This window comes from Phyllobates terribilis, unplaced genomic scaffold, assembly GCF_046119375.1.
Source record: "Phyllobates terribilis strain yellow unplaced genomic scaffold, ASM4611937v1 Scaffold_7__3_contigs__length_470593459, whole genome shotgun sequence".
Taxonomy (NCBI): domain Eukaryota; kingdom Metazoa; phylum Chordata; class Amphibia; order Anura; family Dendrobatidae; genus Phyllobates; species Phyllobates terribilis.
Genome location: NW_027362767.1, coordinates 34,442,009 through 34,457,568, shown reverse-complemented (window position 1 = coordinate 34,457,568; position 15,560 = coordinate 34,442,009). Strand labels below are relative to the sequence as shown.

Sequence of the window (15,560 nt, the reverse complement as noted above, 5' to 3'; positions counted from 1 at the left end):
CTCTATATACTACACCACACAGGAGAGCTGACAGATCCTCCATATACTACATCACACAGGAGAGCTGACAGATTCTCTATATACTACACCACACAGGACAGCTGACAGATCCTCTATATACTACACCACAGAGGAGAGCTGACAGATCCTCTATATACTACACCACACAGGAGAGCTGACAGATCCTCTATATACTACACCACAGAGGAGTGCTGACAGATCCTCTATATACTACACCACACAGGACAGCTGACAGATCCTCTATAAACTACACCACACAGGAGAGCTGACAGATCCTCTATATAATACACCACACAGGAGAGCTGACAGATCCTCTATATAATACACCACACAGGAGAGCTGACAGATCCTCTATATATTACACCACACAGGAGAGCTGACAGATCCTCTATATACTACACCACACAGGAGAGCTGACAGATCCTCTATATACTACACCACACAGGAGTGTTGACAGATCCTCTATATACTACCTCACACAGGAGAGCTGACAGATCCTCTATATTCCACACCACACAGGAGAGCTGACAGATTCTCTATATAATACACCACACAGGAGAGCTGACACATCCTCTATATAATACACCACACAGGAGAGCTGACAGATCCTCTATATAATACACCACACAGGAGAGCTGACAGATCCTCTATATATTACACCACACAGGAGAGCTGACAGATCCTCTATATACTACACCACACAGGAGAGCTGACAGATCCTCTATATACTACACCATACAGGAGAGCTGAGAGATCCTCTATATACTACACCACACAGGAGAGCTGACAGATCCTCTATATATTACACCACAAAGGAGAGCTGACAGATCCTCTATATACTACACCACAAAGGAGAGCTGACAGATCCTCTATATACTACACCACACAGGAGAGCTGACAGATCCTCTATATACTACACCACAGAGGAGAGCTGACAGATCCTCTATATACTACACCACACAGGACAGCTGACAGATCCTCTATAAACTACACCACACAGGAGAGCTGACAGATCCTCTATATACTACACCACACAGGAGAGCTGACAGATCCTCTATATAATACACCACACAGGAGAGCTGACAGATCCTCTATATAATACACCACACAGGAGAGCTGATAGATCCTCTATATATTACACCACACAGGAGAGCTGACAGATCCTCTATATACTACACCACACAGGAGAGCTGACAGATCCTCTATATACTACACCACACAGGAGAGCTGAGAGATCCTCTATATACTACACCACACAGGAGAGCTGACAGATCCTCTATATATTACACCACAAAGGAGAGCTGACAGATCCTCTATATACTACATCACACAGGAGAGATGACAGATCCTCTATATACTACACCACACAGGAGAGCTGACAGATCCTCTATATACTACACCACACAGGAGAGCTGACAGATCCTCTATATACTACACCACACAGGAGAGCTGATAGATGCTCTATATACTACACAACACAGGAGAGCTGACAGATCCTCCATATACTACACCACACAGGAGAGCTGATAGATCCTCTATATACTACACCACACAGGAGAGGTGACAGATCCTCTATATACTACACCACAGAGGAGAGCTGACAGATCCTCTATATACTACACCACACAGGAGAGCTGACAGATTCTCTATATACTACACCACACAGGAGAGCTGACAGATCCTCTATATACTACACCACACAGGACAGCTGACAGATCCTCTATAAACTACACTACACAGGAGAGCTGACAGATCCTCTATATACTACACCGCACATGCGAGCCGACAGATCCTCCATATACTACACCACACAGGAGAGCTGACAGATCCTCTATATACTACACCACACAGGAGAGCTGACAGATCCTCTGTATATTACACCACACAGGAGAGCTGACAGATCCTCTATATACTACACCACACAGGAGAGCTGACAGATCCTCTATATACTACACCACACAGGAGCGCTGACAGATTCTCTATATACTACACCACACAGGACAGCTGACAGATCCTCTATATACTACACCACAGAGGAGAGCTGACCGATCCTCTATATACTACACCACACAGGAGAGCTGACAGATCCTCTATATACTACACCACAGAGGAGAGCTGACAGATCCTCTATATACTACACCACACAGGACAGCTGACAGATCCTCTATAAACTACACCACACAGGAGAGCTGACAGATCCTCTATATACTACACCACACAGGAGAGCAGACAGATCCTCTATATACTACACCTCACAGGAGAGCTGACAGATCCTCTATATACTACACCACACAGGAGAGCTGACAGACCCTCTGTATATTACACCACACAGGAGAGCTGACAGATCCTCTATATACTACACCACACAGGAGAGCTCACAGATCCTCTATATACTACACCACACAGGAGAGCTGACAGATCCTCTATATACTACACCACACAGGAGAGCTGACAGATCCTCTATATACTACACCACACAGGAGAGCTGATAGATCCTCTATATACTACACCACACAGGAGAGGTGACAGACCCTCTATATACTACACCACAGAGGAGAGCTGACAGATCCTCTATATACTACACCACACAGGAGAGCTGACAGATCCTCTATATACTACACCACAGAGGAGAGCTGACAGATCCTCTATATACTACACCACACAGCACAGCTGACAGATCCTCTATAAACTACACTACACAGGAGAGCTGACAGATCCTCTATATACTACACCACACAGGCGAGCCGACAGATCCTCCATATACTACACCACACAGGAGAGCTGACAGATCCTCTATATACTACACCACACAGGAGAGCTGACAGATCCTCTGTATATTACACCACACAGGAGAGCTGACAGATCCTCTATATACTACACCACACAGGAGAGCTGACAGATCCTCCATATACTACATCACACAGGAGAGCTGACAGATTCTCTATATACTACACCACACAGGACAGCTGACAGATCCTCTATATACTACACCACAGAGGAGAGCTGACAGATCCTCTATATACTACACCACACAGGAGAGCTGACAGATCCTCTATATACTACACCACAGAGGAGTGCTGACAGATCCTCTATATACTACACCACACAGGACAGCTGACAGATCCTCTATAAACTACACCACACAGGAGAGCTGACAGATCCTCTATATACTACACCACACAGGAGAGCTGACAGATCCTCTATATAATACACCACACAGGAGAGCTGACAGATCCTCTATATAATACACCACACAGGAGAGCTGACAGATCCTCTATATATTACACCACACAGGAGAGCTGACAGATCCTCTATATACTACACCACACAGGAGAGCTGACAGATCCTCTATATACTACACCACACAGGAGTGTTGACAGATCCTCTATATACTACCTCACACAGGAGAGCTGACAGATCCTCTATATTCCACACCACACAGGAGAGCTGACAGATTCTCTATATAATACACCACACAGGAGAGCTGACACATCCTCTATATAATACACCACACAGGAGAGCTGACAGATCCTCTATATAATACACCACACAGGAGAGCTGACAGATCCTCTATATATTACACCACACAGGAGAGCTGACAGATCCTCTATATACTACACCACACAGGAGAGCTGACAGATCCTCTATATACTACACCATACAGGAGAGCTGAGAGATCCTCTATATACTACACCACACAGGAGAGCTGACAGATCCTCTATATATTACACCACAAAGGAGAGCTGACAGATCCTCTATATACTACACCACAAAGGAGAGCTGACAGATCCTCTATATACTACACCACACAGGAGAGCTGACAGATCCTCTATATACTACACCACAGAGGAGAGCTGACAGATCCTCTATATACTACACCACACAGGACAGCTGACAGATCCTCTATAAACTACACCACACAGGAGAGCTGACAGATCCTCTATATACTACACCACACAGGAGAGCTGACAGATCCTCTATATAATACACCACACAGGAGAGCTGACAGATCCTCTATATAATACACCACACAGGAGAGCTGACAGATCCTCTATATATTACACCACACAGGAGAGCTGACAGATCCTCTATATACTACACCACACAGGAGAGCTGACAGATCCTCTATATACTACACCACACAGGAGTGTTGACAGATCCTCTATATACTACCTCACACAGGAGAGCTGACAGATCCTCTATATTCCACACCACACAGGAGAGCTGACAGATTCTCTATATAATACACCACACAGGAGAGCTGACAGATCCTCTATATAATACACCACACAGGAGAGCTGATAGATCCTCTATATATTACACCACACAGGAGAGCTGACAGATCCTCTATATACTACACCACACAGGAGAGCTGACAGATCCTCTATATACTACACCACACAGGAGAGCTGAGAGATCCTCTATATACTACACCACACAGGAGAGCTGACAGATCCTCTATATATTACACCACAAAGGAGAGCTGACAGATCCTCTATATACTACATCACACAGGAGAGATGACAGATCCTCTATATACTACACCACACAGGAGAGCTGACAGATCCTCTATATACTACACCACACAGGAGAGCTGACAGATCCTCTATATACTACACCACACAGGAGAGCTGATAGGTGCTCTATATACTACACAACACAGGAGAGCTGACAGATCCTCCATATACTACACCACACAGGAGAGCTGATAGATCCTCTATATACTACACCACACAGGAGAGGTGACAGATCCTCTATATACTACACCACAGAGGAGAGCTGACAGATCCTCTATATACTACACCACACAGGAGAGCTGACAGATTCTCTATATACTACACCACACAGGAGAGCTGACAGATCCTCTATATACTACACCACACAGGACAGCTGACAGATCCTCTATAAACTACACTACACAGGAGAGCTGACAGATCCTCTATATACTACACCGCACATGCGAGCCGACAGATCCTCCATATACTACACCACACAGGAGAGCTGACAGATCCTCTATATACTACACCACACAGGAGAGCTGACAGATCCTCTGTATATTACACCACACAGGAGAGCTGACAGATCCTCTATATACTACACCACACAGGAGAGCTGACAGATCCTCTATATACTACACCACACAGGAGCGCTGACAGATTCTCTATATACTACACCACACAGGACAGCTGACAGATCCTCTATATACTACACCACAGAGGAGAGCTGACAGATCCTCTATATACTACACCACACAGGAGAGCTGACAGATCCTCTATATACTACACCACAGAGGAGAGCTGACAGATCCTCTATATACTACACCACACAGGACAGCTGACAGATCCTCTATAAACTACACCACACAGGAGAGCTGACAGATCCTCTATATACTACACCACACAGGAGAGCAGACAGATCCTCTATATACTACACCTCACAGGAGAGCTGACAGATCCTCTATATACTACACCACACAGGAGAGCTGACAGACCCTCTGTATATTACACCACACAGGAGAGCTGACAGATCCTCTATATACTACACCACACAGGAGAGCTCACAGATCCTCTATATACTACACCACACAGGAGAGCTGACAGATCCTCCATATACTACACCACACAGGAGAGCTGACAGATCCTCTATAAACTACACCACACAGGAGAGCTGACAGATCCTCTATATACTACACCACACAGGAGAGCTGACAGATCCTCTATATACTACACCACACAGGAGAGGTGGCAGATCCTCTATATACTACACCACACAGGAGAGCTGACAGATCCTCTATATACTACACCACACAGGAGAGCTGACAGATCCTCTATATACTACATCACACAGGAGAGCTGACAGATCCTCTATATACTACACCACACAGGAGAGCTGACAGATCCTCTATATACTACACCACACAGGAGAGCTGACAGATCCTCTATATCCTACACCACACAAGAGAGCTGACAGATTCTCTATATACTACACCACACAGGAGAGCTGACAGATCCTCTATATACTACACCACACAGGAGAGCTGACAGATCCTCTATATCCTACACCACACAGGAGAGCTGACAGATCCTCTATATACTACACCACACAGGAGAGCTGACAGATCCTCTATATACTACACCACACAGTATAGCTGACAGATTCTCTATATACTACACCACACAGGAGTGCTGACAGATCCTCTATATACTACACCACACAGGAGAGCTGACAAATCCTCTATATACTACACCACACAGGAGAGGTGGCAGATCCTCTATATACTACACCACACAGGAGAGCCGACAGATCCTTTATATACTTCACCACACAGGAGAGCTGACAGATCCTCTATATACTACACCACACAGGAGAGCTGACAGATCCTCTATATACTACACCACACAGGAGAGCTGACAGATCCTCTATATACTACACCACACAGGAGAGCTGACAGATCCTCTATATACTACACCACACAGGATAGCTGACAGATTCTCTATATACTACACCACACAGGAGAGCTGACAGATCCTCTATATACTGCACCACACAGGAGAGCTGACAGATCCTCTATATACTACACCACACAGGAGAGCTAACAGATCCTCTATATACTACACCACACAGGAGAGCTGACAGATCCTCTATATACTACACCACACAGGAGAGCTGACAGATCCTCTATATACTACACCACACAGGAGAGCTGACAGATCCTCTATATACTACACCACACAGGAGAGCTGACAGCTACCTCTATATACTACACCACACAGGAGAGCTGACAGATCCTCTATATACTACACCACACAGGAGAGCTGACAGATCCTCTATATACTACACCACACAGGAGAGCTGACAGATCCTCTATATACTACACCACACAGGAGAGCTGACAGATCCGCTATACACTACACCACACAGGAGAGCTGACAGATCCTCTATATACTACACCACACAGGAGAGCTGACAGATACTCTATATACTACACTACACAGGAGAGCTCACAGATCCTCTATATACTACACCACACACGAGAGCTGACAGATCCTCTATATACTACACCACAAAAGAGAGCTGACAGATCCTCTATATACTGCACAACACAGGAGAGCTGACAGATCCTCTATATACTACACCACACAGGAGAGTTGACAGATCATCTATATACTACACTACACAGGAGAGCTGACAGATCCTTTATATATTACACCACACAGGAGAGTTGATAGATCCTCTATATGCTTGTCACAGGTGTGTCAGAAGTGACAGACAGTCACGCTGCAGTTGGTTGCAGGAGATCTCTACGTTTGGCATTACAGACACCTTCTTAGAGTCTGTCTCTAGGACCCAGCGGCTACCTTCCTCTGGCTAATTAACACCCTGGCCTGGGAGTATAAACACCTACTGTGTGTCAGAGGGAGGTGCCGGAAATATTCATTACTCCTTGTGAAGGCTTCAGCAAGAGCAGTACTTCTTCCTCTCTGGAGCTAGAGGACGTGTGCGCATTTGTCTGGAGTCGTCTAAACCTAAGCAATTTTCCTGCTTTGTCCTCCCTTGTTGTCTTTAGTGTTCAGTGGGGATCGACTAGCACTCATCCTCCACCTTCCCTAGCCAGGGTCTAACGCCAGGGAAAGACAGGGCGAGGTACTCATGTGGCAATCGGTGAAGAACCAAGATAGGGACCTTAGGGGAAACAGGTTGATGTTCATATTATGATCTGCAACAAGTACTAAGGAAAGAAAAGGGAAAACTGTCCCTACAGTAAAACTAAGCTGAATCCCTACTATGTAGCGGGTTGCCTGTTCCTAGCGAACAGACTCGCCTTAGTCCTCGGCTAGTCTGAACGAAGACCTATAGCATAAGGGTAGGGGTCCCTAAAAGAACTTAGGACTGGGACAAAAAATGGGACACCTCCTAAGCAGATAAGTTGTTGCAGAACACAAAAAGACAAATAGACAAAAAGTACTAGAAGTCCCAGAAAGACAAAACGAACTGACAGAGAAAGGCACAGAAGCACCTGGCTAGAGAAACAGTCAAACACTGAAGTCCAGCACAGCCAAAAGGGCGGAGCTGGAATATAAAGGCAGATGGTCACGTGACCGCAAAACACAAGATAGCAAAAACTAACAGGAAGGTTCTAACAGTACCCCCTCTTCTATGAGGATCCTCTGGATCCTCCAGGCCCAGGCCTATCAGGAAACCTCCTGTGGAAAGCTTTAACAAGCCTAGGAGCAGAGACATCATCCGTCCTTACCCAAGAGTTGTCTTCGGGACCGAAACCCTTCCAGGAGACAAGATACTGTAATCTCCCTCTATGCCATCTAGAATTCAAGATACGAGAAATTTCACATTCGCCGTCTTCCACCACAGGAGGAACTGTGACAGTGGCGTCCCTATCAGATACGTCAGCCTTTTTCAACAAGGAAACATGAAACACAGGATTAATCTTCCCGGAAATAGGGACATCCAACCTAACAGCAGACGGGTAAACAACCTGAAGCTCCTTAAATGGCCCCACAAACTTAGGACCCAGTTTTTTAGAGGGAATCCTCAACCGCAGGTTCTTTGAGGACAACCAAACCATGTCACCCACAGTAAACAAAACCTCCTTACGTTCCCTGTCAAAATACTTCTTGGACTTCTTGTTAGCCTCTTGCAGGTTGCAACTTACATTAGTCCAAACTCTCTTCAAATCACCGGAAAAATTCTCCTCCTCCGGCACTGCCGACCCCAATTTGGAGAACGAACCAAAAGACGGATCTCTCCCAGTACAACAAAAAAAAGGAGAACACCCAGCAGAGGAGGATGTATGATTGTTAAAAGCAAATTCTGCGAGTGGCATAAACTCAGACCATACGTCTTGATTGTCCGTCACAAAACAACGCAAAAACTGTTCAACATCCTGGTTCTTTCTTTCAGTCTGTCCACTCGACTCAGGATGATAACCAGACAAAAATGACAAATGGACTCCCAACCTGTCACAAAAAGCACGCCAAAAGCGAGCCACAAACTGAGGTCCTCTATCAGAAACAATATCTGTGGGAACGCCATGGAGCTTGACAATCTCCTTAACAAAAGTCTTAGTGAGTGTCTTGGCGCAGGGCAACTTAATGAATGGAACCAAATGACACATCTTACTAAAACGGTCCACGACCACCCAGATGACAGTAAAACCCTCGGACACAGGAAGATCAGTAATAAAATCCATTGTGAGATGCGTCCAAGGCGCACTAGGAAATTCCAGAGGGCAAAGCAACCCCGCAGCAGGAGTATGTGAAGCCTTTGACCTAGCGGTTATAGGAAGTTTCACCGCCAGAAGTTTGCCCCCAGCAATTTGCCCCCAGCAGTTCACCCCCATCTGTTCGCCCCCAGGTACATTTGGCCCCGCACATTTCGCCCCTATCATTTCGCCCCCAGGAAGATTCGCCCCTGCACATTTTGCCCCCGCACATCTCACCCAAAATCCTGGGGGCCAAATGCTGGGGACGAACTGCTGGGGGCGAACTGCTGGGGGCGAAACATCCAATTCCCAACCTAGCACACACAGTACATTGACGCACCCACTTGATGACTTCCTTCTGCCATCCAGGCCACCAAAAACTGCGACTGATAAGTCTCTTAGTCTCCGAAATTCCTGGATGACCTGCCAACCGAGACTCATGACACTCCACAAACAAATCTCTCCTAAAGGCTCTAGGCACGAACAACCTCCCATGGAGAGTGTTAGATGGAGCATCATCTTGAGCTTTCAGAATCCCATTCTCCAAAATGGAGTCCAATGCCGCCACCACAACTCCTTTCTGTAAAATGCTCTCCTCCTCGGCACCGACCGTAGGAGAGAAGCTGCGAGATAAAGCATCGGCTTTAACATTCTTAGTACCAGGGATATAGGTAAAAGAAAAATGAAACCGAGAAAAAAAAGTGCCCACCTAGCTTGACGGGCATTCAAGCGCTTGGCAGCATCCAGATAGATCAAATTCTTATGATCTGTGAAAACCTGAATAGGAAATCTAGCGCCTTCCAAAAAATGATGCCAATGTTCAAACGTGAGTTTAATAGCCAGCAACTCCCGATTTCCAACATCATAATTCAGTTCGGTTTCCGAAATTTTTTTCGAAAAGAAGGCACAAGGATGTACTCCATCCTTGTTCTCCTGAGACAAAACTGCTCCGACCCCCACCGATGAAGCATCGACCTCGGCCAAAAAAGGCTTGGTCTCATCAGGCTGCATAAGGATAGGGGCAGAACTGAACCTCTCTTTGAGATACTCAAACTCTTCAATGGCCTCAGTAGTCCACTGGGCCGTATTGACACCATTCCTGGTGAGATCGGTCAGAGGCTTAACAATTACAGAAAAATTCTTAATGAATTTCCTGTAATAATTGGCAAAACCCCAAAATCTCTGTATAGATTTCAAACCAATAGGCCTAGGCCATTCCTGCACAGCCTGAACCTTCACAGGGTTCATCTCAAAGCCCTCGCTGGAGACAATGTAGCCCAAAAAAACGAATTTTCTGCACAGCAAACTCACATTTCTCCAGCTTAGCAAAGAGTGAATTATCACTCAATAACTACAAAACTTCACGTACACTCTGCCAATGGGACTCAAGATCTGGTGAATAAATCAAAATGTCATCCAAATACACAACCACATTCTTACCAATCAAAGGTCTCAGGAAGTCATTAATAAGGTTCTGAAAAATGCAGGTGCATTGGTAAGACCAAAAGGCATCACCAGATTCTCAAAATGACCTACCGGAGTGTTAAAAGCAGTTTTCCATTCATCACCCTCCTTCACTCGTAACAAATTGTATGCCCCCCGGAGATCAATTTTAGAGAACCACTTGGTCCCCACCAACTGGTTAAACAAGTCAGAAATTAACGTCAATGGGTAGGAATTGCGTACGGTAATCTTATTAATTTCACGAAAATCCAGACATGGACGTAAACCCCCTTTATTTAACAAAGAAAAATCCAACCGCCACAGGCGACTTAGAAGGTCTAATGTGACCAGCAGCCAGGCTAGTCTCTATGTTCTCCTCCAAGGCCTTTCTTTCAGGGACAGTCAGATTAAACAAGCGACTCTTGGGAAGAGTAGCTCCCGGAACAATCTCAATGGCGCAATCATAATCCCTAGGAGGAGGTAAAACTTGCGACTCCTCCTCCGAAAAAACCCTCCTAAAATCTTGAATAGGTACCGGTAATTCCCCTTTTTCCACAGCCGCAATGCAACCATTACAACATTTATCACTTCGGACTCCAAGACTTAATCACATTAGTAGACCAGTCCAGTAAAGGATTGTGCAGTTTTAACCAAGTCAAACCTAAAACGACCGGAGAAGGTAAAGTACAACCAAGTCCAAAATTTCTTGGTGAACTCCATTGATAGTGAGGGGAAATGCAGCAACCTTGTGAGTAATACATTTCAAGGGAGTGTTATCAATTGCAGTCACAGAAATAGGTGATGACAAAGTTTGGATTTCAATTTAAGGTTTTCCAAAAACCCTTTATCAATCACATTAAGTGTTGAACCACAATCCACAAATACCTGAAGTTCAATCAAATCTCCCTGCAGAGTAGTACCCCCAGAAAGAAATAATCCTGCAGAGCGTAAACAAGCTATACGGGCGTAACTGACCTTTTTATTTTCTTTACTTAAACGACGCTCACAATACTTAATCAAATGATCATCTTTACCATAATAAAGACACAATCCCTCGATAAACCTCCGGTCTCTTTCCTGAGAGGGGAGCGACTTCGCCCCAACCTCCATCGGTTCTCCGCCGTCAGAGCAGATTTTCTGGGGACTAGGACCTGGCATTACAGGAGTCTTTACCTCATTTAGTCTAAATCTCAGTCTCCTGTCCACACAAACAGCTAATAGCATGGCATCCTGCAGAGTCTCAGGTGCAGGGAATGCAATTAACAAATCCTTAACCTTTTCACTCAGACCAGCAAGAAATAGACATTTCAGAGCTGGATCATTCCATTTAACCTCCGAGGCCCAACTTCTGAAGTGTGTGCAATAATTTTCAACATCAACTGACCCCTGATTCAAACTCCTGAGTTCTGCCTCAGCAGATGAGATTCGATCAGGATTGTCATATAATAGCCCCATAGCAGAAAAAAATTCATCTACAGACCTAAAACAAGGATCATTAGGTTGGAGACAAAAGGCCCACCCCTGTGGTTCACTGCGCAAAAGTGACATAATAAAACCAATGCGCTGTGATTCATTCCCAGAGGACCTTGGTCTCAAACAAAAATATAACAAACAAGCATTTTTAAAGGAAAATAAATCTAGCCGTTTAACATAAAAAACATCAGGCAGTCCTACCTTGGGTTCCACAAAATGCGCTCCAGAACAGCTACTCACGTGTTGCTGGATCTCGGCCACCTCCAGAGACAATCCCTGCAGGTGTTGAGCCAAATCCTGGACGGAAACCACACTGATCCCCGAATTTCTTTCCCTTTAGTTTTTTTTGGGCTGGACTTACTGTTATGATCTGCAACAAGTACTAAGGAAAGAAAAGGGAAAACTGTCCCTACAGTAAAACTAAGCTGAATCCCTACGATGTAGCGGGCTGCCTGTTCCTAGCGAACAGACCCGCCTTAGTCCTCGGCTAGTCTGAACGAAGACCTATAGCATAAGGGGAGGGGTCCCTAAAAGAACTAAGGGCTGGGACAAAAAATGGGACACCTCCTAAGCAGAGAAGTTGTTGCAGAACACAAAAAGACAAACAGACAAAAAGTTCTAGAAGTCCCGGAAGGACAAAACAAACTGACAGAGAAAGGCACAGAAGCACCTGGCTAGAGAAGCAGTCAAACGCTAAAGTCCAGCACAACCAAGAGGGCAGAGCTGGAATATCAAGGCAGATGGTCACGTGACCGCAAAACACAAGATGGAAAATACAAACAGGAGGGTTCTAACAGTTCAAGCCTAGGAGGTCTCCACTCCCTCCTTTCCCTAGAGTCTGGGCTTCCTTTCCATCTTCCCTTTGTGTTGTACTAAGTCTTTCCCACACCTTGTGTGACAATACTACAACACAAAAGAGAGCTGACAGTTCCTCTATATACTACAGCAGTTAGGAAAAAGATAGTTGTCAGCTCACCAATTTTAAAGAGTGGTGCACGGAACTCCGTCCTGATTATTACCTAGATAAGCAATGGATTAAGCAATGGATTTAATCCATTGATAAACTACACCACAAAGGAGAGCTGACAGATCCTTTATATACTACACCACACCGGAGAGCTGACGGATCCTCTATATACTACACCACACAGGACAGATCCTCTATATACTACACCACACAGGAGAGCTGACAGATCCTCTATATACAACACCACACAGGAGAGCTGACAGATCCTCTATATACTACACCACACAGGAGAGCTGACAGATCCTCTATATACTACACCACACAGGAAAGCTGACAGATCCTCTATATACTACACCATAAAGGAGAGCTGACAGATCCTCTATATACTACACCACACAGGAGAGCTGACAGATCCTCTATATACTACACCACACAGGAGAGCTCACAGATCCTCTATATACTACACCACACAGGAGAGCTGACAGATCCTCTATATACTACACCACACAGGAGAGCTGACAGATACTCTATATACTACACCACACAGGAGAGCTGACAGATCCTCTATATACTACACCATACAGGAGAGCTGACAGATCCTCTATATACCACACCAAACAGCAGAGGTGACAGATCCTCTATATACTACACCACACAGGAGAGCTGACAGATCCTCTATATACTACACCACACAGGAGAGCTGACAGATCCTCTATATACTACACCACACGGGAGAGCTGACAGATACTCTATGTACTACACCACACAGGAGAGCTGACAGATCCTCTATATACTACACCGCACAAGAGAGCTGACAGATCCTCTATATACTACACCACACAGGAGAGCTGACAGATCCTCTATGTACTACACCACACAGGAGAGCTGACAGAGCATTTATATACTACACCACACAGGAGAGCTGACAGATCCTCTATATACTACACCACACAAGAGAGCTGACAGATCCTCTATATACTACACCACACAGGAGAGCTGACAGATCTTCAATATACTACACCACACAGGAGAGCTGACAGATCCTCTATATACTACACCCCACAGGAGAGCTGACACATCCTCTATATACTACACCACACAGGAGAGCTGACACATCCTCTATATACTACACCACACAGGAGAGCTGACACATCCTCTATATACTACACCACACAGGAGAACTGACAGATCCTCTATATACTACACCACACAGGAGAGCTGACAGATCCTCTATATACTACACCACACAGGAGAGCTGACAGATCCTCTATGTACTACACCACACAGGAGAGCTGACAGAGCATTTATATACTACACCACACAGGAGAGCTGACAGATCCTCTATATACTACACCACACAAGAGAGCTGACAGATCCTCTATATACTACACCACACAGGAGAGCTGACAGATCTTCAATATACTACACCACACAGGAGAGCTGACAGATCCTCTATATACTACACCCCACAGGAGAGCTGACACATCCTCTATATACTACACCACACAGGAGAGCTGACACATCCTCTATATACTACACCACACAGGAGAGCTGACACATCCTCTATATACTACACCACACAGGAGAACTGACAGATCCTCTATATACTACACCACACAGGAGAACTGACAGATCCTCTATATACTACACCACACTGGAGAGCTGACAGATCCTCTATGTACTACACCACACAGGAGAGCTGACAGAGCATTTATATACTACACCACACAGGAGAGCTGACAGATCCTCTATATACTACACCACACAGGAGAGCTGACAGATCCTCTATATACTACACCACACAGGAGAGCGGACAGATCTTGAATATACTACACCACACAGGAGAGCTGACACATTCTCTATATACTACACCACACAGGAGAGCTGACACATCCTCTATATACTACACCACACAGGAGAGCTGACACATCCTCTATATACTACACCACACAGGAGAACTGACAGATCCTCTATATACTACACCACACAGGAGAGCTGACAGATCCTCTATATACTACACCACACAGGAGAGCTGACAGCTCCTCTATATACTACACCACACAGGAGAGCTGACAGATCCTCTATATACTACACCACACAGGAGAGCTGACAGATCCTCTATATACTACACCACACAGGAGAGCTGACAGATCTTCTATGTACTACACCACACAGGAGAGCTGACAGATGCTCTATATACTACACCACACAGGAGAGCTGACAGATCCTCTATATACTACACCACACAGGAGAGCTGACAGATCCTCTATATACTACACCACACAGGAGAGCTTACAGATCCTCTATATACTACACCACACAGGAGAGCTGACAGATCCTCTATATGCTACACCACACAGGAGAGCTGACAGATCCTCTATATACTACACCACACAGGAGAGCTGACAGATCCTCTATATACTACACCACACAGGA

The 15,560-nt window shown here is 45.3% G+C and overlaps 1 protein-coding gene across 1 annotated transcript in view; it reads right to left on the bottom strand.

Annotated features, from left to right (window-relative positions):
- Positions 1 to 15,560, bottom strand: part of LRFN5 (leucine rich repeat and fibronectin type III domain containing 5) — a 388,786-nt gene that overhangs the window by 163,579 nt on the left and 209,647 nt on the right. The window lies entirely within an intron of this gene.